The sequence below is a fragment of the Choloepus didactylus genome, chromosome 19, assembly GCF_015220235.1.
Source record: "Choloepus didactylus isolate mChoDid1 chromosome 19, mChoDid1.pri, whole genome shotgun sequence".
In the NCBI taxonomy this organism is placed as follows: Eukaryota; Metazoa; Chordata; class Mammalia; order Pilosa; family Megalonychidae; genus Choloepus; species Choloepus didactylus.
Window position 1 is genome coordinate 32939136 of NC_051325.1, and position 25617 is coordinate 32964752.

General features: G+C 45.8%; 1 protein-coding gene across 1 annotated transcript in view; it reads right to left on the reverse strand.

The window, feature by feature from the left end:
• Nucleotides 1-16082: 16082 nt before the first annotated feature.
• STK35 (serine/threonine kinase 35) overlaps nt 16083-25617 on the reverse strand; it is a 38207-nt gene continuing 28672 nt past the window's right edge. The window contains exon 4 of the mRNA XM_037811705.1: nt 16083-16230. The gene's annotated coding sequence lies outside the window, so the exon portion shown is untranslated. The remainder of the gene's footprint in view (nt 16231-25617) is intronic.

Consider the following 25617-nt stretch of genomic DNA (forward strand, 5'->3'; position numbering starts at 1 on the left):
GATAGTCGACATGACGCACAGATGGTGTATTATATGTAGCCGTGTGCTCAAGAGGAAATAAAAGTGAAGCTAGCAAGGAAGACAGGGGAGAGGGAGAGAGCCGGGCATCTCAGCAGAGTGACGGGATCAAAGCTCTGAGGCAGGCATGTGTGGGCCCGGGGTGTCCGCAAAATAACTCAGAATCGGATGGGGCTGGTGCGGTGTGAGGGAGGGAGGAGGAAAGCCAGGGCGGGGGCGGGAAGGACCGCGGAGGGCCTTGGATGCTGTGGTTGGGCTGGAGCGTTGACCCTCAGCGACATGGACGCTGTCGTTGCAGGTTTTGAGCAAAGCAGATCTGAGGGTAAATCAGGTCCTGCAAACATAGGGCAGTGCCAGGTGAGGGCATTGGCTTCTGTCCTCCAGCTTCACTTCCTCCTCTGCGAGCGGAGCTGGTGACCGCCATGCCTCCAGCAGCCATTGCAGGGAGCCGGTGGGACACCTGCTGCCTGTCCCACTGTGTTACTTCTCCGCGTCTGCTCCCTTCCCTGGCCACTGGGCCCCACTTCAGGTGGCCCTGAGAGGAGAGACCCTGGGGAGGACCCAGCAGGCAGGCAGGGCTGTGGCTGCTGAGAGAAGGAAGACCTTTTTGAGTGACCAGTCCAGTTGTCTTGCAGGATGTCCCTCAAGTTGAGTGAATTGGATTGTCCCTCCTGATTAGATTCAGGTTAAACATTTGGGCACTAACCCTTCCTCAGTGAGGTTGCGTCCTCCCCATCATATTACATAAGGAGGATCACTTGATTATGGTGGTTCTAATAGATCTTCTTCATTTGTAAAGATGACCTTCCTTTTTGTAAATAACTCATCTGCATGATGATAGTTGAGACTGTGCGGATACCCTGTTTCTCCACAGAGGTTTTAGCAGCCACTGATAAACTTGTCTGAATCAATCGTCGCATTGGTGGCTGCAAAATGGAGATTTTTCTAAATCTGTTATCCTTTCTATATTCTTCTGTAAAGAAAAGTTTTCCCTTGCTTCTGTCTTCCCTTTTTGTAGACACTCATGGATTATTTATTATTACCAATGTATCAAAAATCCATTATCATCATTGTTCCTTTTGGTGCTTCAATTGCCTGAAGTTTGGCCAGTGGGAGCCCTTTCAACCTGGCTCTTTTTTTTTTTCTGAGGCAGTTTTATTGAGTCATAATTTATATACAATAAACTGCACATATTTAATAAGTTTTGACATATGTGTGCATCATGAAATCATCATCACAATCAAGGTACTGAACCCCAAATTTCCTCTTGTGCCTTTGGAACTCCGTCTCCCAGCTCCCTCTGCTCTCCCTTCCCAAAGCAATCATTAATCTGCTTTCAGTTGCTACAGATTTGTTTGCATTTTCTGGAATTTTATATAAATGGAGTCATACAGTATGTATTCTTTTGTGTCTGGTTCCTTTCACTCAGCATAATCATTTTGAGATTTGTCCATGTTTTTATGTATATCAATAGTTCATTGCTTTTTATTGCTGAATAGCATTCCATTGTGTAGATACATCACAATTTTTTATCCATCCAGCTGTTGATGGACATTTGGATTGTTTCCAGGTAAACAAATAAAGCTGCCGTGAACATTTGTGCAAGTCTTTGCATGGACATGTATTTCCTCTTCTCTTGGGTAAATACCTAGGAGTGGAATGGCTGGATCATATGGGCAAGTCTATGTTTAGTTTTTAAGAACTGCCAAAGTGTTTCCAAAGTGGTTATACCATTTTACATTCCTATCAGCTGTGTATAAGACCCCCGGTTCTACACATGTGTCAACACTTGGTATGGTCAGTCTTTTTAATTTTAGCCATTCGAATAGGTACATGGTGGCATCTCATTGGGGTTCTCATTGTATTTCCTTAATGCACCAGGGGCTTACTTCTGGGAACTGGGCCTGTGGTGGGCAGCATGCCCCATGAGTTGGGCATCTTTTCATGTGCTTATTTGCCACATGCTTATCTTCTTTGGTGATGTGTCTGTTAAAATCTTTTGCCAATTTTTTATTGGGCTGTTTATTTTCTTGTTGTTGAGTTTTGAGAGTTCTTTACATATTCTGCATCCAAGTCCTTTATTTAATATATGCTTTGTAAAGATTTTCTCCCAGTCTATGACTTATCTTTTCATTTGCTTAAGTGGTCTTCTAGGGGTAGCAACAGACAAGATGAAATTTGAAGGATTATGAATACTGAATCTCTATATAATTTTCTTCTTCTTAGTTGCTAGGGTATTAGAATAGCTAGAAGGAAAGAACTGAGATGGTGGAACTGTAACCCATAGTATCCTTTGAAATTTATTCTATAGCTACTTGTTAAATTGTCATTTGAAAGTTATCACCTTTTTGTATATATGTTATATTTCACAGTAAGGAAATAACTAAAACTATGGTACTGTAAGTCATAACACTTTTGGAAATTTCTTATATAACTACAGGTTAAATAATACTTTGAATGATATTACCTTTTGCAGATATGTTATATTTCACAATAAGGAAGTAACTGAAACAGTGAAACTGTAAAAAAAAAAAAAAAAAAGAGAGAGAGTGAGTCTTAAGAGCAGAAGTTGTAAATCTGATGTAGTTCTATTTGTCCATTTGTTCTTTTACAGATTATCCTTTTGGTGTTGTACCTAAGAAATTTTTGCCTAATCCAAGGTCACAAATATTTTCCCCTATCTTTTCTTCTAGAAGTTTGTGTTTTAGATTATACATGTAGGTCTATGATCCATTAAAAAAAATTTTTTTATTGTAGCAACATAAATACAACATAATTTTCCCCATTTTAGCTACTTTCAGGATACCATTCAGTGGTATTAATTATATTCACAATATTATGTTACCATTACTCCATCCATTACCAAAACTTTTCCATCACCCCAAACAGAAACTATATGTACCTATTAAGTATTGACTCCTCATCCCACACCTCCTGCCCCAGGAACTTGTATTCTACTTTCTATCTCTATAAATTTGCAAATTCTAGTTATTTCACATAAGCGAAATCAAACAATATTGGTCCTTTTGTGTCTGGTTTATTTCACTCAACATGACATCTTCAAGCTTCATCCATGCTGTAGAATGTATCAGAACTTCATTCCTTATTACAGCTGGATAATATGATTCATTTTGATTTAATTTTTGCATATGCAATGAGGTATAAATAGAAGTTATTTTTTTTAAATGGATATCCAATTGCTCCAGCACCATTTTTTAAAAAGTGCCATCCTTTCTCCACAGCATTGCCTTTATACCTTTGTCAAAAATCAGTTGTCCAAATATGTGTAGGTCTATTTCTGGAATCTCTATTTTCTGTTCTATTAATCTACTTATCTATATTTATGCCAATATCATGCTGTTTTGATTACTGTAGCTTTTTAATAATCCTTGACAGCTTTTTCTTTTTCAGAATTGTCTTGACTATTCCAGGTCTGTTTTATTTCCGTATGAATTTTAGAATCAGCTTGTCAATTTCTACAAAAAGTCCTCCTGGGATTTTGACTGTGAATGTACTGAACGCATAGATCAATTCGTGGAGAACTGTCATCTTAACAATGTTTTCTAATTCATGAACAAAGAGTATCTCTCCATTTATTTAGTCTTTCTTAATTCCTCTCAGCCATGTTTTGTAGTTTTCAGTGTACCAAGCTTTCATATCTTTTGTCAGACTTTTCCTAAGTAGTTCATATTTTTTGATGATATTGTAAATGATATTTTCTCAAATTCAATTTCCAATTGTTTATTGCTAGTATTCAGAAATATAATTGATTTTATATTGATCTGTATATATCCTACAACCTTGCTATACTCAATTATTAATTCTAGTAGCTTTTCTTGTGGACTCCACAGAGACAGTCATGTCATCTGTGAATAAAGACAGTCTGATGTCTTTCTCTTCATATGTAGGCCTTCTATTTCTTTTAATCTATTTCTTGCCTGATTGCTCTGACCAGAACCTTTAGTATAATGTTGAATGTTGAGATTGGACATCACTGTCATGTGCTTGATGTTAGGGAGGAAATATTGAGTCTTTCACCATTAGGTATGATATTTGCTATAATTATTTTCATAGATGCCCAAGGAAGGACAAACTTGGAATGCGTTCAGAAGAGAGAATGCCATGGGTTTATCCAGCTGGAGCTGGTCTGGAGTTGCTGGGTGAGGAGCAGGCACCCCTCCCACGTTTGGGAAGGGGAGCAGGCATCCAGCAATCAGTGGCATGGGCATGTAGTGGGAGCCCGGGCACCGACAGGGGCAGGAGGCTTTCAGAGCCCCTGGGCCTCACATGGGCTAACAGAGGAAGTGTGGCAGATCTGGGTGGACCCTCCAGGTCACAAGCAACTGTGTGCAGGCCATGCAGGGGCTTTGGTTTCAAGGGGGCTGCAGAGAGGTTATTGCCAGGTTGAGGGATCACGTGCTGGGGCCGGGGCTGGGGTAGGCAACCACCAGAGACCCCCTCACCCGCACTGGAAATGGCAGGAAGCCTCTTCCTCCTGCAGTGTCCCTTCAGTGTCCTTTACTGAGAGCTTAAACTTCTGCTCACTTTACTTTTTTTTTAATTCATTTTTATTGAGATATATTCACATACCATGCAGTCATACAAAGCATACATTCAGTTGTTCACAGTACATTATATAGTTGTGCATTCATCACCAAAATTAATTTTTAAACATTTTCATTACCACACACACAAAAATAATAAGAATAAAAATTAAAGTGAAAAAAGAACAATTAAAGTAAAAAAGAACACTGGGTGCCTTTTTGCTCCCATTTTTCTACTCATTCATCCATACACTGAACAAAGGGGAGTGTGGCCCATATGGCTTTCCCAATCCCATTGTCACCCCTCATAAGCTACGTTTTTATACAATCATCTTCAAGATTCATGGGTTCTGGGTCGTAGTTTGATTGTTTCAGGTATTTACTGCTAGGTATTCCAATTCATTAGAACCTAAAAAGGGTTGTCTATATTGTGCATAAGAGTGCCCACCAGAGTGACTTCTTGGCTCCTTTTGGAATCTCTCTGCCACTGAAGCTTATTTCATTTCCTTTCACATCCCCCTTTTGGTCAAGAAGATGTTCTCCATCCCACGATGCCAGGTATAGATTCCTCCCCAGGAGTCATATTCCACGTTGCCAGGGAGATTCACTCCTCTGGGTGTCAGATCCCAAGCAGGGGGGAGGGCAGTGATTTCACCTGCCGAGATAGCTTAGCTAGAGAGACAGGGCCACTTGTGCTCACTTTAAAGGAGAGATGTTTAAAGGAATTCTGTTGCTTGTCACAGAGCGCATATTTCAGGAGCATTCAGAGCTGATAGGCAGTAAGTTAAGAACTGATACATATGGGCAGAGCTTACTATTTGAAACTCTTTCTGAAGTTGGCTGGAGAGTGGGTAGGAGGGTCTCAAGAACAGGGTAGTGGTAGGAGTGAGATCAAAGGGGCAGCCCTGGGAAGCAAGTTGGGGCCCTGAGAGCAGAGAATTGGCTGGCTCCGGGGTGAGGGCAACTGGCTCAGTGATGCAGCCATCCATCGCTGATCATCTTTTGTTCATAGATTACTGCTTATTTGATGACCCAGGAAAATAAAGTCCAGCTTTTCTGTGCTGGAATTGGGTAGCCTCCTCTCCTTGCCCCATCCACAGGCCTGGCCTAGCGGCCTGTCCAGAATTACGGGGCTCAAATGTCCACAGGTAAATAGTGGAACAGTAACCCACAGCATCCTTTGAATTTGTTCTATAGCTACTGGTTAAATTGTAATTTGAAAGCTATTACCTTTTTGTATATATGTTATATTTCACAATAAGGAAATAACTGAAACTATGGTACTGTAACCCATAACAACTTTGGAAATTTCCTATATAACTACTTTCTAAATCATACTTTTAAAGATATTATTTTTTGTATATATGCTATATTTCACAATAAGGAAATAATTGAAACTGTGGAACTGTAACCCATAATATTCTTTGAAATTTGCTCTTTAACTACTTGCTAAATTGCACTTGGAAAGTTATCACTTCTATGTATATCTGTTATATTCTACAACTACAACAACAAAAGAAACAGAAAAAAAAAAATGTCCATAGGTGCATCCCGGTGGCAGAGCTGGGACCAGACTCCTAGTCTTTTAGCTCGTCAGCTCCATCTTGCCTGAAGTGAAAGCTCTTAGGATGTGTTCTCCAGATATCCCACACCCACCCCATGGATTCTGCCTAGGCTGTTCCAGTATTTTTATCTGTGACAGAGAACTTAGCACACAGTAGGGGCTCAGGAAACATTCACGTGAGGCAACACAGGTCTAGAAGGATTTCACCTGTGTGAATTATCAGTGCCCAGCAGAAGAGGTGCTCAACAGATGCTCAAGGAAGGCAGCAAGAAAGCAAAGTAGGGATTGAGCAGCTTGGGGGGTCCATTGAAGGTGCCCAGATGTGGCCACGTGACTAAATTCTAGCCAATGAGATATGGAAGTTTTGTGTGGGACTTCAGGGAAGTTTCCTTAAAAGGGGCCGGGAGTGGGGGGAGAGACCAGCTCTCTTCCTTCCTTCCTCTTTGCTGCTACTTGAAATGAAGACGAATGCCTGGAGCTCCAACACCCATGAGAGGCAATTGCTAAAGATGCTGGAGGCTTGATGGCTCCATGTCACCAGCAAAATAGACCTGGAGTGCCCATCTCCAGATTTCTTTTATGTGAGGGAGAAACCAACATCTTTCTTGTTTAAGCTGCTGTTATTTGGGGTTTCCTGTTTGTGCAGCAGTATCTAATCCTCACGGACACAGATGCAGTTACTATCCCCATTTTACATGTGAGGAACAATTGATTCAAACCCTGTAGAGCCCTGTGTGCTGAACCACTAAACTACAGGTGCCTCCCAGCAGAATGCTAATGGCACATACCAGGCACTGGGTAAACACTAGCTGGAGGTGGCCAGGCTCCGCCGACATGGGAACCAGGAATGTGTTTTTTGGCAGCATCCTTGGCCTGCTGGCATGGGGAACTGCTCTGTGTTCTCACTGCATTCAAGTTGTCTGGGCCTGGGCCCTACAGCATTTTGGCAGGGGACTCAGACCGTGGTTATTAAATTCCTCATATTCTGGTCTGCCCTCAAGGAACCAGTAGACCAAGCACAGGCAATTACTGGAAGCTTTTTCAAGGGGAAGTGATTCCAACTCCAGGAGAAACAGGACAGGCCAGCTAAAGTTCTCTGGAAGGGAATCAGTGTCTTCAAATTGCAAAGATGACCTTGTTTAACATCTTTCAAAGTGGGCTCCAAAGCATTTCCCTTAAAACCCCAGTATCAGGAGATGTAGGTGTTCAGTGTGGAAGCAGTGATCTGAGAAGCTTGAGAAACACGACTTATTACAGGACTTCACAGAGCCTTTAAGTGCACTGGGGCACTCCAGGGGGCAGGGGGATAACTATACAGCATCCCTTATTCAACATTATTTGAATTTGGAACCCCTTCTTTGAGGAGCATCTCACAGAATGTTTTTCCCCTTTTGAAAAATTTTATCAATAGATACCATTTATGGATAATTTACTGTATGCCAGGTACTCCGCTATGTATCATATATGCACTGTCTCACCAATTCTCAGAAAAAGTCAATGAATTGGATACTGGTATTGCTGCCATTTTATAGGCGAGAAGACTGGGGGGCAAAGTTACAAGCTTGTACGTGGTAAAGCAGTAATCCGGACCCTTCTGTCTGATTCAGAATCCACCAGTCTATTAGGCCCAAGGAGAGGAGAGAGTTGCCTCAGCTCACAATGGCAGGAGATCATGCTGGACCTGGATTCAGGTTTCTTGGCTTCTGTTGCAATTGCCTTTTCTTCCTACTTTGTTGCCTCTAAATTCATGAACATGTGTCAGTTTGCGGGTGATATCCATCTCCCTTAATCGTATTCCCCTCCCACACACCCAGAGCTGTGGCCCGGTACCACCTCCAGGCCTGGTTCTTGCTCCATCACCAACATGCTAGATGACCTGTCACTACTGCTCTGGGCCGGGCACATGGACTAATCCTTGAGCTGGACCGAGAGTCATGGGGCATGCTGCCCACCACAGGCCCAGCTCACAGAAGCAAGCTCGACTGCTCTGAGTGTGTGGATTTTACATCTTTAAATGGTTGAAGAAAAATAAAAAGAACATTTATTGGGTCACAGCCACCCTCATCTGTTTATAGTGACTATGGCTGCTTGGACACAAGGGCAAGGTTGAGTAGTTGTGAGAAATCCTATGGCCTGCAAAGCCAAAAATATTTACTTTTTGGTCTTTTACAGAAAAAGCTTGCTGACCCTGTCCTAGATGAAAGAAATCAAAGCCCAATAGTATCATTAACCACATTTGGTGATTCCTTCTCAAGCTGCTTGTTTCATTCCTACAGCTCAGGGGTGGACACGTGGACTATGAATATGCCTCAGGAATGGAGAGAAGTTGCAGGCCAGGCAGAGGAGGGTGAGCCAGGGCACAGGGGCCCTGGATTCCTGTGCCCACCCTATCTTCTGCCCTGTAGGCTCCAGAGCAAGTTTCTTCCACTGGAAACATCCATCTACTTACTCAATAAGCATGTAAAGAATGTCTAATGCATGTTGTTTATATATATTATGTACAATACATACAAAGCTTTCTGCTAGTTGCTAAGCACTAGGTAGAAAGATAAGGCATGTCGAGAGATGGAGTGGTGGTGGTGGTGGTGGGGGTATTTCTTTAAATAAGGAAGCCAGGAATGCTCTCTCGGGTAATAGGAGACCCGGATGAAGCAATGAATTACCACATCCCAGGCAGAGGAACAGCTAGTGCCAAAGACCTGAGATGCAAAAGTCCTTTGTGCTTAAGGATGAACAATAAGGCCAAGATGGCTGGAGGGCAGCGCCTCAGGGGGTGTACTTGGGTCTGAGAAGGAGGAGGAAGACTGAGAAGGACCTTATAGGCCAAGGGAAGGGGTCTGGATAATATTCTAAGTGCAATGAAAGCCAATAGAGTTTGAGCCTGTTCTCATGATTTAAAAGGAAGTCTTGTTGTGTGGAGGCTGGATTGAGGGAGTGGGACTCAAGGCCAAAGCATCGCCTTAGGGTGGGATATGAGGAGGCCAACACCTCCTGGGAGGCAGGGAGATGCTACAACTCTCCAAGTCAAGAAGAAGCACTAGAAAAGGCTGAGGGTAGTGTGCCCACTCAGAACATTAGATGGTGAGCAGACCCCATCAGGTGGACTGTAGGCTGAGGGCCTAAACCATGGCCTGGAGATCTACAGGCCTCAGGTCAGGCAGCAGGTTGGAGGAGCCTGGTCACTTGGGCCTCATCTCCTCCAGAAGGCCTTCCCTATGCCCTCTGGATTGCATGAGGCTTTCTCTATGGCCCACAGCTCCTGATACTTCTTTCTCTAAGAGCACAGCAGGCTATGATGGTGTATCTGTCTTTTAAGGAATCCTTCTCCGTCTGGACGAGAAGCCTCTTGCCAGCAGGTGGGAGCAGGTAGGCAGGGGAAGATCAGTGAAGGCCCAGAGGACTAACTTCTGCTACTGGAGTGAACACTGGCCTGGCTTGGACATAACAGATCCTTCCAACCAGACTGTAACTTACTGCAGTCAAGTCTGGGTGACTTACCTCTCTTAGTGAAGAGACCCTTGTGTGAGTGAGATGTCCCGTAATCCTCATCACCCATGTCCATACATGAACACTGTGAGTTCCTCAAAGACCCTTCATTTCTGATGCCTGCCCCAACTCTATAGTGCCTAGGACATTCCCTGAAGGAATGGCCACCATGTATTTTGCGTAACTCTTTATAGTTTTTCCAACCATTTTAGGAAGTATTTGCTACTTTGCACATGGAAAAATGGAGTCAGAAAGGTGATCTGTCTCAAGACCAAAGACTTAGTAAATGGCAGAGCAAATTTGTTAACTCTACTAGGTATACAGACACCTGACTAATATTTGCTGGTTCAATCAGTGACTGAATGAAGCATCTAAAGCATCTGACATCTTAATCTGCCATTATTTTTACCTTGGTGAAGGCATGGAGGAAATGACTCCTAATGGATCTGGATTTCTTTTTGAGGTGATAAAAATGTTCTGGTATTAGTGGTGAGGGTTGCACAACTGAATAGCTAATATCAACTGCATTGTATGCTTCAAAAGGATGAATTTTATCTCAATAAAATTGGAAGAAAAAAAAAAAAAAAAAAAAGTGTGGGTTGTCCTACAGGCTTCAGGTCATCGTTCAGGGTGGGCATGGAAGTATCTTCTCCGTAAGGAGGCGCTTCATCACCAGCAGCCACTGAACACCAAGCCCTGGGCCTGGAATGCAGTGTACTCGCTCAGATTAGGCAGGAAGCCAGTGACTTCTGCCTTATCTTTTCCTTGAACTCCACATTTCAAAGTCCTGACTCTATCCTCCTGCAGGAGTTTTATTATTCTTGGGTTCACCAGGTGTCCTCAGGAAAAGTCCCCTGGGCGGTAGGGGTTCCATGTAACACATCACTCTTACTCAACTTATAAGCTTTGTCAAAGCTGCACAGTGCTGGGAAAGTCAGGCTTAAGAGTTCAGCAGATTCCACGACAGTCCCAGCTGTGTCCCTTTGGGAAAAGGAAACTATAGAACCATTTGTTGAGACCCTACCTGTCAGGCCCAATATTAGGTTTTTATTTAACCTTCAACTGCTCTGAAGATAGATATCATTTCCATTTGACAAGAAACGGAGGTTCTGGGAGACTAGTTACCTGTCCCAGCTGGTCAGCAGCAGCAATTTGTTCTTCCCAGGGCACCAAGCATTCACCTAGTGGTCTTGATTTCTCTGGGCTTCAGTTTTCCCATTAGGAGAGGGGCACACACCACACCTACCACGTAAGATGTACACAAGTAGGCCTTTCCTCATAAATGCCAATCCCCATTCTTCATGGAACATGACTTTTGTTGGCCCAGGTGGAGTGGGAGATGGGCACTATGCCATTTTTCCACCCCCAACCCAACCACTATGGCCTGGCTTGACTAGACTCCTAAGCTCTCGGCAGAGCTCAGTTCCAACCTTCTCCTCTGATGAGGCCCAGCTCTTTGAGTCACCCTTGCTTCTGTGGTTTTGAGAACTGCCTTTTTCTTTTTATGAAAAATCCCTAGAGGACAGAACTTGCAGAATCATGATGCTGGGGTTGAAAGGGCCTTTGAGGTTAACTGGAGGAGTGGCTGCAAACTTCTTCTCCTGCCGGCCCCTCTGAGGAGCACACCAGGCCTGGTCTGGATTCTTGTTCCCCTAAGTACTAGGTTTTTTCACGTCCAGCGACCTCTTTCCTCAGGTGTGGAATGGGCGTGCCAGGTGAAGGCCCGAAGGCAGTCTCCTCAAGCACTGGCCGCCGAGGCAGCTGAACACCCTTCCCCTCCCCCCTTCCCAGCCCCCCCCAAGGACTGCAGCACCGTGGCATGGGCTATTTGTGCCTCCCAAACAGATGCCAACAAAACCACAAAACACCCGTTTTCAAATCACATATGGCTTCTTTGACCCCATCAAATAACTTTATTCACACAAACGTCCCTTAATTTACAAAGCCTCAGTCATTCATACACATTAAGGGGATCCACAGTGTTCAAGGAACTTAAATATAATGTATCATACCAACCCAGTAAACCAAGTACAAAAAATATTCATATAAAGTTGTTCACACATAGGTCCTAGATTACCAGCTTCTGTGCAAAAAAAGAAAATAAAAGAAAATAAACTTAACTAGTATTTGAAACTCTGTGCCTGGGTTAAAACATCCTTCACACCTAACTCTGTTCCACCTGGATGTTAAGCCACTGAAACAAGCTCTGTTGCTCTACCAGAAAGAGGCCATTGGGCACAAAAGACTTCTTTAATGTCCCTAAATCAAACTCCCTTCCTCTTGTGGCCTCTCAAGGAAAAAGATATGGGGACCTCCCTTCTGTTACCCCCTGAAATCTTAGGGGGCCTTGGGCGACTGTGGCCATGTCAGTGCTCAGGGGTTGCTTCTGCGGGTGCTAGGGGGGCCAATGGCAGTGGATTAATCTCTGGATGACGGCTATGGACACTTTAGTTGGCCAACCTTAATGCCACACCTGCTGGTTACTCTTTGGAGGCATCTCTGCATACATGAGCCCCCTTGCTTCACCCTGGCTCTCAAAGTCTTGGTGGGGCAGGATCAGGGACAGATCTGTGTTGTCCTGAAGGCTGTGCTGCTGCCCAGTATGGGAGACTGGCAGAGGCAACACCAGTCAGTTTCCCCAAATCCGGTGGTCTGAAAAGCTGAACAATGCAAGCATGGCTGCTCTGAGGTTGCCAACTCCTAGGAGACTCCCAGTAGCCGTGTCTATCTGGGGGCTGCCAGACAGGTCTAGGAAGGGGAGTGATAACCCAGGAGACCCACTTAGAGTAAGAGCCATTGGTGTCCCCAGATGGGGGAGGAGGATGTGTGAGCAGGAACAATGGTGGAAGGTGCATTTGGTGGGCAGGGCCGGAAGCCCAGGCAGAGCAAGGAGAAGGAAGAGTTAGGTCCCTCCTTAGACTGTAGAGGCCCAATCCTGCTTTTCCAGCCTCCAAAAGATATCCCAAAGCTAAAACCCAGACATCTGTTTTCTAAAAAAAAAAGTAAAACAGCCAATAGCACAAAAAGAAAGATTCCCACAATGCCAGCTCCTTCCTTAGAAAGAAACTCAAGCAAAAGTAATAAACTTATTGCTCCAAACACTGGTTTTCTAGCAGACAACTGATATGCTAATGGGAAGAGAATCTTGGAGGAAGGGAATGACAAGAATGGAAGGAATGTCCAGGGGCGAGAAGGCTGTGAGGAAGGCGGTGAGTGGTCCTTAGCACCACAGGTCAGCGAGCAGAGGCAGTGAAGTGTGTCCCTGCCCCTCACATCTCTGCTTTCACTCGCTCAGGTGCCACCACTGGCAGCCCCATAAAGGAGGCTCTGCCCTGTCCAAAGAGTCAAACTCTAGCTTACAGTATATCCATCTCCACCCAGCATTGGGCACATTCCTGCTCCAGCTGTAAACAGGGTATTTCTTAAGTAAACATTTAATACACTCCCTCAGAAAGGCAGCCATGGAGGGGCAAACCATGTCTGGGTGAGAAAAGTCCCATTCTCCTATCCTAATGCCTCTGGGATGAAAGGAAGCCAAGACCTACGACCTTGGCCCCCAGTGCACACGGGGTCAGATGGAGCCACTCTTAAATGAAAAGGCTGGAGGTAAGAGGCGGGGGGCCTGCTGGGCCGTAAGAGGCAGAGGGCACACCTGTTGGAAGCACAGTTGTTCTGTTCTTGGCTAAGGCTGCAAGTCAGTGCCCTGGTGATGGGACCCCAGGAAGGTATGGGGTAGGGGGTGGGTGGGTGAGGGAGTAATCCTTCCCAAGTGGCTATCTGTGAGTGGGAGAGAGTGAGAGTGTGACAGACAGACACAGACAGGGAGAATGAAGCCACACACTTCCAGCTAAGCTGGGAGGTCTGGGCAGGGCAGAGCAATGGTCTAAGGCACTAACATCCATCCTGCTGATTCCTCTCACTGACACCAAGAACCTCCCTCCAACAGGCCATCCTTTCCACAGATCCAAGATGACAATAACTGTGGTTTTATGGTTTGGAAACTCCTAGGACTAGAACAGGCCCAAGTCCTCAGTGGAGAGGCCAAAGAAGCAGGAAGAGGCAGGGAACAAGATGACGATGACCCACAACCAGAATAAGTGAAAGTGGCTGAGAAAAATGACAGGTGCCACCTGGGGCCAATCTCAAGACTCATCCACTGACTGTGGGCAGAGCCAGCACTTACCTGGGGCTGACCTTCTGCCTGCTGGCTAGAGAGAGCAGGGGAGGGAAGGAGAAGAGAAGAGGGAGACAGGCACTTGGGCTAAAGTGTCGGCCCTCATCTGAGCTAGGGAAGGAGGTGCCATCACCAAACAAGAACTGGCTGGTCGTCCTGGGAGGTGAAGGCGCATGAGGCTGCCCACCTCACCCCAAAGGTACAGACATTCTGTGACACACAGGGAATATTTAGACAGAGATTAAGAGACCTGGGGAGGGCATAAGAAAAATGTAAGCTAAAAGGTAAATAACTTATTAGGCTTGAGCCCTCGTTAGGGATTTTAGAGCATGGGGCTGTAGCCAGGGAGAGTGGGGGTGCTGAGTTTGGGGACTGTTTTTCCCATGTGCTCATGTACAGAGACAGCTGCCCCCAAGGGAAGGCAGGGTGGTGGGGCAGAAGAGGAACCTGCACTGCAATTAGGGGACACCACTGTTCCAACTCTCCCAGCTGCGACTCTCAGAGTACACTCGGGAGGTTGCCCAGGAAGTCAGAGAGTAAGAGATGAGACAGGCATGGTGGAGTTCAGCCAAGGAAGGGAAGGGCCTGGCTACCACCTGCAGCCCTGCTGTGTCCTGCAAACCACAACCAACCGTCTGCTTGTGAGGAGAAAGCAAGCTTGGTATTTGAAGGGTTTGAGAGAAAGTCTAAAGGAACGTGAGAAAACATAGTGCTGAGTCTGGCCTGCTGCTGTGCTGGCCTCCCCCAAACTCCCAGAGCCAAAGGACTGTTGCTTTCAGGAGAAAGACCCCCTTGGTCACAAACCAACTTAAATGCCTGCCACTCTCTCCCCTATCAATCCTATGATGGTTTAGGTAAAACAAAAAATAAAAACAAACCCAAAAGAACAATTCCTTTCCCCTTCCCCAGAGACCCTTTCCAATTTGGCCATTATGGGGTGAAAAGCCTTTGGAATTGCCAAAGTAGTGTCCAGACAGAGAAGGATGTCACAGGGACAGCTCCCCTTCTCCTGGCGCAGGGAGCAGACACCCAGGCAGAAAGAAGCAGCTCTGAGGAGGGAGCCTCCCTTAGAGAGGCTGCAAGGGCATCGTGATATGCACAGACAGACACTGGTGGTGGGTCAAAGTGGTTGTGTCGGGGGAAGTTTGAAGGTGGCAAGCCCAGAAATGGGAAGCAAAGAGCTGCAGGCGTTCCACTCCATCCCTGCTCTTGGCAGGTCTGTTCTTTCCCCACCAGACACCTCCACACCAAGAGTGGGCACCTAACAGTAAGTGTCTGTGGCTGAGAGATGTGGCGCTTGACATTATGTCTGCAGGCCGAGACCATGGGCACAGGCATAAGGGCACACCCTTTCCCCCTACAAGGAGGTGGCGGTGGCAGCCGGTTCAAGACACCCTGTTAATTGGCAAAAGTCGTAACTGCATTTTAGGGTCTGGGCAGTCTCTGTGACAACCTGGGCAGGCACATCTAGAAAGAAGGCAATCCAAGAGGCAGTTGATGATGGTTCTGACTTCAAAAGCAGTGGCAGAAGTCTGCTGAAGACCCAGCTATGTCCCAGGCAGAGGTTTGGCACAAGTTTTTTCCTGGGAAACTTCCTCAGGGAAGGAAGAACATTAACAGAAAGGTAGATTTGGAGAGCTGGGATGGGGAGGTGATGCGACTGCCAAGGGAGTGGGAGATGATCCCCGCCACCCTCCTCCCCTTTGAGTTCCTGGTTATCAAGGGCAGAGGAGGGAACTGGTCCCACCACTGCCAAGTTCTGGTTGTGGCCTGCAGCTGCTAACAACTTAAAGAGAACAACCCCACAGTTTAGACCTTCTCTCTTGAGCGCCCCTGGCCTTCCTCTTCCAGGTAGTTCTTCACCTCTGATCATTTTGCCAGTTCCTGCGGTGGGTGGGGGACAGCCCAGAGGCCTCCTTATGTTTTCACGTCCCATTCTGGGAGAAATCCCCCAATTCTCTCTGGAGAGGCAGGGCTTTTCTGGGGAAGTGAGGTGTTACATTTGAAAAGCAGAACTGAGATTTGTGTAAAAGAAAGAAGACAGAGGGAAAGTGAAGGACCAAAACAATAAAGGCTCCCCCAATTCCTTATAAAAATTAAAAATAAAATTTATACATATGCTTTGTCCACGTTGAATTTTTTTAAAGAAACTGGTGCCTGTCCATAGCATAGCTTCCTGCTTTTCTAAAGTCTCAACTGGTTAAAAACAAAAACAAAAACAAAAACAAAAACAAAAAACAGGGGGTGGGGGGAATGGAAAGATAAAAAATAAAAGGCAAAAAAAAAAAAAAGCAAGCAAAATAAAAGGACAAAACCCAAACAAAAGCTTCACATTGCCGGAGATCCAGCTGTCGGGAGAATGTCAACCAGCCAAGCCACCACTTGTACCCTCTTGTCATCCTCTGTGCGAGACATGATGAGCCTGTGGGTCCCGAAGGATCAACCTGGAAGACAGAAGGCAGGGAGGGGTGGACATTGGGTCAGCAGGCTTGGGCGCCTCCAAGCTCCAGCTCCACCACAGGGCACAGGACCCAACCCAGATGAACTTGGAAGCTGCGTGGGTGTTGAGGGTGGGGTGGTGGGATTGGAACAAGGAGTTTTCTCAGTAGTTTATGTAGCTAAATCTAGCGTCACTACAACCACTCTGATGCAGAGACATATTATTCTTCATTTTCCAGATAAGGAAACCAAGGCTAACTTGCCTAACCTGCCCAAGGTCACATCAACTAAGGGGCAGACCCGGTTGGGAGCCCAGGCATGACAAATCCAATCACAAAGCCCATCCCTAACACTGCACTGTTAGGACAAAGACGTCACTGGACCCTGCCTGATGACAGACGTCATCTGTCCCCACAGACCTTGCCAAAACCTTGGTTCCACTCATACTTCCCTCCCCTCCCTCCATGACTGATTGTGCTGTACTCAAACTTCACAGCAACCCTCTCAAGATGTATTCATTCTGTTTTAGAGACAAGAAAGTGAGGCACCTCAGAGATGTCATATCAGGGCCTCCAAGAACCTAAACCAGGCTACCTGCCAAGGTCTCAGGAGGAGCCAATTCACCCAGGGGCTATGCTGGACTCAGAGCCAGGTTTCCAGGGTCGGCTGCTTGGTCCCACTCTGCTGCACTGCAGTCCACTGCCATGGTTAAGACTGCAAGCTCTGGAGCAAGAATCGGTGGCAAACAGGCACCGCCATTGGACGGTGGGCAAGTTCATGTCCTCTGTTCCTTGGTCTCTTCTCTGTACCTAGTTACAGGCTATTATTTGGACTCAATAAACTACTACATATATAAAATTTAGAATAGTGCCTGGCCCTATTATTATTAGCTATTATTTGAGAATTGTCTTGGTACGAGGCTCTCAGGAATGATTCGAGAGGCCTGCCCTTCAGGGACTTACTCTAACAAGAGACCTAGGACACAAGAGTCTACAGTGACTGGCTTTGGGCCAGTCCTCTTCCCCACTTAGGCTTTCTAGTCTGAGCTAAGGACAGCCCTGTCCTAGGCAGGATGAGCCATACAGGATAGTAATGTTCCATCCTGGCCGCATAGGGGAATCATCTGAGTTTTAAAATGTCTGGTGCCACCCCAGAACAACTGTTTCAGCCAAGTCTTTTATTTTGTGCTTAAAATCCCACCATTAATGTTAATGCTTTGCAAGAAACTACTAAAAGCCATTACTGTCACTATCACCCCAGTCTCAGATGGACCAGGGACCTAAGGAAAGGGATTCAATGGGAAAGGCCCATCATCCTGGAAACATTGCCTGAATCACAAGGACCACTGGTATCCAAATAGCATCCCTCTCCCCAACCCTCGAGATCCTGGCCTTACACTTCACTGCTTCCACCATTAATGCAGCTCAAGAAAAGGAGCTGCTCTCCAGAGAAGTCTAAGAAAAGGTCCTACAAGGGGGAGATGGGGTCACAAGAAGACAGGATCAGGCCTGGCTGGACTACTAGTCTTGGACAAGTCACCTCTTCTAGAAAATGGATAAGTGAAGTGCTTCTCAGACTTTAGTATGCATACAGATCACCTGGGGAGCTCCAGAAAGGCATGTCTGGAATGGGGCCAAGATCCAGCATTTCTAACACTCTCAGGGGATCCTGAGGCTGCTAGTCTGCGGATGGCACTTGGGGCACCCAGGGGTGAGTTTATACTCATGCCTGTACCAGGGCTGTGCTGAGCAAGCTTGTTGCTGCTGGGGGCCTTCATTTCCAACACAATAACATCTGATTTAAAGGAATTCCACTTCTATGGCTTTATCCCAGGGCAAGAATGTGGATTTAGAATAGGGTTGTTCACTGAAGGGTTTGTCCAAGTGAAAAGCTTGGACACTATCTCAAAGTTCAGTGGGGGTTGGCTAGATCTATCAAGGCACAACTGCACTGTGGAATCCTATGCAGCCTTTAGAATGATGTTGATGATTATGCAGTGATAAGAAAACACATTCTTCACCTTTTGGAAGTAGAAATAAGTTATACAATAGTTTGCACTCTATGATCCCTTTTAGTCATGCACACACACCTTTCATCCTATTTAGCAAAGTGGCAGAGCAGAGGGCATTCTCATGGGGAGTCTGGAATCAAGTGCATCTTGAATGAGTCCATTCCAGAAGAGCCTGCTGGCTGACTCGCTGCCAACACAGCATCCGACTAGACCTGAGCTGGGTGGACAGTGGTCACAGACTTAATCCAAAACATGCAGAACACCTTTTGTGCATCAGGCACTGTTCCAGACCTACACTTTATTATTTAATTCAGTAGCCACTGGCCACGTGTGGGTATTAAAATTAAAAAGTAATAATCCAGCTCCTCAGTCACATAGCCACATTTCAAATGCTCAGTGGGCACAAAGTGGCCAGTGGCTACTGGACTGGACAGCAGGAGGAGAGCATTTCCATCATTCTATTGTACAGCACAGTTTCTAAGGTTTATAGATTTAATTCAGACAACTGCATGAGGTATTAACCAATTTTAGAGATGAGGAAATGAAGAAGTGCAGGGCCATTACTCTCAGTCCTAAAGCTGCCTGGAGTGAACCAGGTCTGACTCCAAAGCCATATTCTTTTCCTACTGCACTATGCATTCAAGGAAGTTAGGGATCAGAAGGACAAAAGAACTTTATCCAGTCTAAGGTTTTCATTTGACACATGGGAAACTGAGTCTCCAAAGGTAGAAGTGACATAAAGTCACACAGATAAACAGTGGCATTAGGACTTCAAGACATTCTGTCCCACCACTCTGCTACTCCCACCCACTCCCACCTGCCTTGCTTCTCTTCCCAGACTGTTCTCTGCAGTCTAAGAGGTATGCTCTGGTAATCCAATGCCACTGAACCCCAACTTGCTGCCTATGTAGCCTGGCAACACTGGCTCATTGCCCTCAGCTCCTGGAGGGACTGGCTGGTAGAGGCAGCAGGGTACAGAGATGTTGGACAATTTACTTCCTCCCGTCAGCCTTGTTTCCTCCTCTGAGAATTGAGGCTCTTTTGAGGTTTGAGTGGAATGATACCTCAAAAAGGTAAAGTACTTGGCCCACAGCATGTACTGATATGCTTGATGAGCCTCCCCGCCACCCTCCAACCAACGGTTATATGTTTAGATTTAAACAGGTCAATGGTCCTCAGCCATTCAGCCATCAAAATGGTTTCAAGCTGAGTGAGGGTGCCATGAAAGGGCACTCTCATGCACCACGGAAGGGGTATAATAAAACCTTCAAAAAGACATTTGGCAAACATTTTCAGAGCTTTAAATATGTTTAGATCTGAAGACCCTGTAATTCTACTTTTGGAAATCTATTTTAACCAGTAACCCTAAAAATGGGAAGGACTTGATGAATAAAGATGCTATTTGAAGTATCATTTGAATTATGAGGCAGTAATAGCTCACCCACAAGTCCAAAAATAAGGGATGGGTAAACGAAGGAACCATCCATTCATGATATACTGCAAAGGAGAGGAGAGGAGATGGTGTGTGGCCTTCTGAACACTGTGGCAGAAACACTTTCCTGGGTTAAGTGGAAAAAAGTAGGCTACAAAGTTGTGCGATATAGTTATGACCACAGCTATGTAAAAAAACAAAACTTCCACGTGTAGGAAAATCCTACAAGAAATATCAAAATGGTGGTGTGCTCGTCATGGGTGACGGTTCTTCTTCCCTACTCCTCCTCTGTATACTTTGTATAATAAACATACATCACATTGTCATGCTTTACTTTTTAATGGAAAAAATAATGTACTTTAATGAACAAGAAAAGCTGGCAGCCCAGACAGAAAGGTCTCTGGAGCAGCAGTCCAAGAGCCTAGGTGCCGGGTCTAGTCTGGGCTCTTCCACAAGCTCGGTGGACAAGGAGAATTTCCCACACCTGTCAAAGAAGAGGGCACAGGTGAGGAGTGATCCAGGGTCTGTGTACAGAGTAAGGAGGGGATAGAATACAAAGACCCTGGAGGGCTGTGACCTGGAGAGGAAATGCCAGTTCTCAGGCCCAGTCTTGTACTCTGCTGTTTCTGTTACCCTGACTGTTACTTCTCCTCAATAAAAATCCACTGGTGGGTCTTGTATCTCAGTTTTTTATTTGGAAAACTATAACCTTCATATACATATCTTCTAATGCTTCAGCCATCTCAAATTCCAGTTGTATTTCACATGCCTACTGCTCTTTCCCCGTGCGTCCCGCAGACAAAGCCGATCACCTAGAAGATGGGCGAGGTTAGGGGGACAACCTCAGTATCCAACACACTAAGATCTTGAGAAGTATGACAAGGTCTGAGAAGTTGTAGGCCCACTTGTGATCTACTAGTTAATCTTAAATTACGACCTTAGTTAACCTTAAGGTATGACCTTTTCAACACCCCTTTCCTCCCTTCCTGATAGGACCCAAGTAAAGAACCATCTCCGCAAAAGGAGGTCACCAGCAGGAACATGGCACACAGCAGCTGAAAAGCAGTGTCTGTGAGGAGGCAGAACGATTCTGAAGCCAAAATTCCCTCTTTACATAATAAACTAGTGGAAGAGAATGTGATTGCAGAAGGTCAACCAAACAGCACAGCCCTCTGCAATAGCTCCTAAGACACCAGCTTGTAATGACTGCTGTAATCACCGGCTCCCTGGACAGAAACTGAAACTGACATTTCCCATTGGCTCCCCACCCTCCAGCTTTGGCATGGCTCTGGCCCTCCTAGTTGTAAGCCTCAGGCCAGATCACAGGTCTGAGCCTGGTTCTTCCTTGTGGGCAGGTAGGAAAAGAGAAAGAATTCTTTTTTCTTGGAGGACCCTGTCTTTACGGTTCCTCTCTGGTCTCCCACCAGAGAAGGTATACCTCCCACAGGGAACCAATGGCACAGTACCTGTGCTGGAAGATAGTGGAGCCCTTTCTAGAACCATGAATGGCTTGGACCACATAGTTCTGGGTTAATGCAGCAGCAGACTCTCCCAGGAAGATGTTGGAACAACAAATGGCATAACCCCAGCCCTGGCAGGCCCTTGGGAGGCCTCAGGTTTGTGGTACTTCATCCCAGCAGACTCCGTATCTCAGCTCCCTCACTGCCTGCGTTCTGGTCTGACTGCCTGGTTATCAGCTTCAACCAGGTCTTGCCTGGTCCCCTTCAGTGGAAGTCCTCCTGATTTCCCTACCTGACCACAGAACCCTCCTAGAGGACAAAGCCAAACCCACCTACCTACTAAGCATAATAAAAAGTGGTGATATGGTAAATCTGCAATTGCCACCTGTAGTGTGTACCATCTTTCACGTCCATGATATCTAATCTTGTGAGGATGGATATTCACCCAGTTAGAGGAAAACAGGCCCAGAGAGATGGAGCAGCTTGCTCACATTACAGAGCTAGTGAGTAGTAGAACCAGCACTTTTCCAACTTCACTGTCCAAATCTCTGCACTGATAATGTTCATTTAGTGTTTTCAGAGCCTTAATACTAACTGTTCTAAAATGCCTTAAAAGCCTTCTCACATATGTATTTCTACATGTTCTCCCAAAACATGATCCGGATTTATCTAGGAGTAAGATCAGGGTATTTAGGGGGCAGCCTCAACCAGTGGTTCTAATAGCCTGCATTTGAGATGGTCTTGGTGGGGAAGGTATTAGTGATCTGGGAAGACATGTTGGCAAATTCTTTCTTTTCCTGTTTCGGCTTTATACTAAGTTCCCTCAGTCAATCAGACCTCTTAGTTTCACCATTGTTATTAACAGCAACCACTCACTGAGCATTCAATATGTGCTGGGCATGTAAGTACTTTAAAGGTAACAACAATCTAGCAACAGAGATGCTGTTAGCCATTTTATAGACAACTTTCAACTTTCCTATGCTGCTTTCCATTCACTGTGTCCCCAAATGGACCAGTGTTTTACATCTATTGCCTCATTTACCTCCTACCTCTGAGGTAGGACTTATTATCACATCAGTTTTAGAGATGAAGCTCAGAGAGAAGAGGCACACAACTAATAAATGGTAGAGAAATGGGTTTATAGACTCAGATCTGCCTCACTCCGAAGCCCCTGCTTTTAGCATGTAACTCTGTAATGTGAAATCTCCTAGAGACAACAAGTGCTTAAAACCCATTCAATCCTTTCATTTAGAAATAGACCCACTCAGAAAGGCTCAGGGAAGGCTTGGCTTGGGTGCTGCTGCAAAGATCTGGTGTCCGGGGAACAAAGCGGGATGTGGTGTCAAGCAGGCAGTCCTCTGCCAGCCAAGCAGTTGTCTGGTCTGTCCAAGGAGACTGGGGAACTAAATTATTCCCACCAAGCCCATTAGCAGCATGGAGAACAGAAGCTGGGGACGGAAGTGAGGGGGGAGCAAGCAACAGGATGATAGGGTTAAGGCCTGAATGGGATCATATCCACCTTTTCCTCCCATTCTCTAACCTGCAGAGATGGACCATTAGGTGAACAAAAGATCATCTTATGTTCTGAAATTATGCTTTCCTACTTTGTCGGTGTTAAAATGTCATTTCTTTGATGAAATGATGATGAAAGTAAATGGTAGTGGTTTAAAATATGGGTCCCCTACTCCCTAGTTTTAAATTGTACTGGCTATGAAATGTGTAAGTCTGGTAAATCCAGGATTTAAAAATCTCCAGGAACCACAACCACATTTTAAACTCTATCTAACAGGAAAACAGCACAGGATCTATGGTAAGACAGTCCTGGGTTCAAATATGAGCTTTGCCACTTAGTAGCCATTCACATTATCTGAAAATCCTTTTCCTGACCAGAAAATAGAGATGGAGCTATTTACCCTTTTGGGGTTTTCCGTGAGGTGTGACAGAGAATTCAGGTACACTGCCCATCACAGTACCTGTACAAGGTCGGGTGCTCATAAGAGCTATCTCACTGTTGGTTAATAGCCACTGTGGTTCTTAACTATAATTTATCTAGAGTCAAGGCTTAATTCAGGAACTGTCTGTCCTATGTTCTTGATATGGAGATAGCAAAAATGAAGGCAGTGGTGGTGGATCGGGGGAGGGGGGTAGCTCTCCAATTCCCACTCTGAAGGCTCTCAGCCTCTGCCACCCCATTACTATAAAGGCCCCAGGGACAGCCAGTGAGTGTCTTCAGCACCTTTGGACCTACTCACACCTAAAGATGGATTTTTAAAGTCCAAGTGAAGGAGCCCAGGGACCTAGAAATCTGGATTTTTGCTAAGATCTGTTTTCTGTGGTGTTGTACAAAAGTTATCACAGCTCCCGTTACAGGGTAGGCTAGTACCCCAGACACCACTGGCACTAGTTAGAGGGTGGGCTCACAAGCCAGCCTACAGGCTTCGGCGTGGCTCAGAGCACCTGAGGTAGGCCTACCTGCTGCAGGTAGGCAGGACTACTGAGCTTCTAAGACGTCAGGTGCAGGCCCTCACATATGTGCTCTCTCTACTCTACACAGACATTCATCTGGGAAAAGGCTGCTCTCTGGAGATGAGGAATTTCAGTCGTGGAGGTTACTGAGCAAACTGTAAAAGGTTAAATGGCTACTAAATGGTTAAATGGAATTCAAACCCAAAGCCCACAGTTCTCTATTCCACCTTGCTTCTTATCTTAAAAAGGAAAGCTGTATGCATGGACTAAGGCACAGTATAAACTTCAAGTGCGGCATTACTGGGTGAGGAGCTCAAAAACTCATTCTTACTCAATTCTCCCTGCAGTCCTCCAAGGTGGTATTTTCACAGTAACTAATGACACCTTTGATGTGCTGGACACCATGCAAGGCTCAGGTTGTTAATTTCCAGCTATCATCCTGTGGGGCAGGCCAGGTATCACAGGCCCCACGGAAGCACAAGGGAAAGGTAATCCGTCAAGCTCGCAAAGGACAGTCATTCTCCTTCTAAACGGGATTAGCTCCAAAATGAATCATTCTTCTGTAGTTTAATCCGCCAAAACATCTGGCTCTTCATACTCAGATATCAACATACCAGCCCTTGGGAGTTCAGTGGCTCCAGACACTACTCTCTATCCCAACCAGCCAGAAGAGGTGAGGCCAGGAAATTTCGGATGCATCATCACTCTATGTCTTAGCCATCAACAGTGGTTCTTAACAGAGGGTAAAACCAGGGACGAATGGGCTGTGAGCAGCCTACAGCACAGACACGGATACTGTTGTAGGGTCAAAAGAATGAGGGTTTTCAATCACCAGGTCTACAGAAGGGGCACGGTTAGGGAAAAGTGAATGAGAGCCAGGGATTATGAAATACACCAGGAGTTTCATAGTCGTTTACATCAATCTGGAAGATGACTGGTGCCCCATCTTATGATCTCTGAGCCCTTGCCAAGAGACCAAAACAAGACAGATCCCAAATGTGGGTGTGGTATCATTCAGTGTATTTTACAAAATGGCAAATAGTGTTCTTTCAGGAGCATGGGCTCTGGAGTGGGGCAGATATAAAATGTTTTACCCAGCTTTAGCAAGTTAGCCCTCCTGGCCTTAATTTTTTCAACGTAAGATGTGAGGCTGCCCACCCCACAGGGGGTGAGGATTAGTGATGGTATGCAGAAAAGGCACAGTGAGGCACACGGGAGGTATGTAATAAGCTATGACAGCAGCTTGAAATCCAGATCCAAAGCAAAGCAAACCGAAACCTCACAGTAGCCAGTCAGTCAAGAATTCCAGACAAGAGGACGCGGCCTCAAGTCAGTCTCCCGAGGCGATGGTGTTCTTTCTACCCTGGGCCTCAGCACCTGCTGCTCGGGGTTGCCTTCTTCACCCCCACCTGCCTTCTTGCTCTGTGGGCTCAGAACACATTCACCCTCCAAGGCCCCCTCCGCATGCCTCCCTTGGGAAGCACTCCCAGAGCACTCGATCTAAAGGGACTCCTCTGTCCTCCAGTGACCCCCACTGGCCGTCCGATGTGCTCCCACCTTACCACCCTAAGACTACAAGCTTCCATAAGGAAAGGAACAGTCTTGTGTTTCTCTTAGGCCTCTCAGGCTGCCAAGCACAGCATTGGGATTTTAGAAGTTCAAATATTGGGCGATTGATGGAAACTGGGAGTTAGTACATGCCAATAAAAAAAAATTTATGAACTTTATAGAATCATTCATTCAACATGACAGGATTTTAAACATAAAAACATAATTATAAAAATCCCTGCCTTTGGTTGAGTTCCCACTTCCCTGCTAAGTACTCTGTCCGAGTTCCCAATGAACAACCCAAAAACCCAGGTACAGAGAGGGATGCTTAGCCTCACCTCAGAAAGCTGGGGCCACTTTCTCCAAGCTCCGATAGCTGGGAAGGGATAGAGCGAGGACTTTACCCAACCCTGAAGCCTGTGCTTTTCCCTACCATGCTACACAGCCCCTCTCCCTTTCCCATACCTTCAGAGCT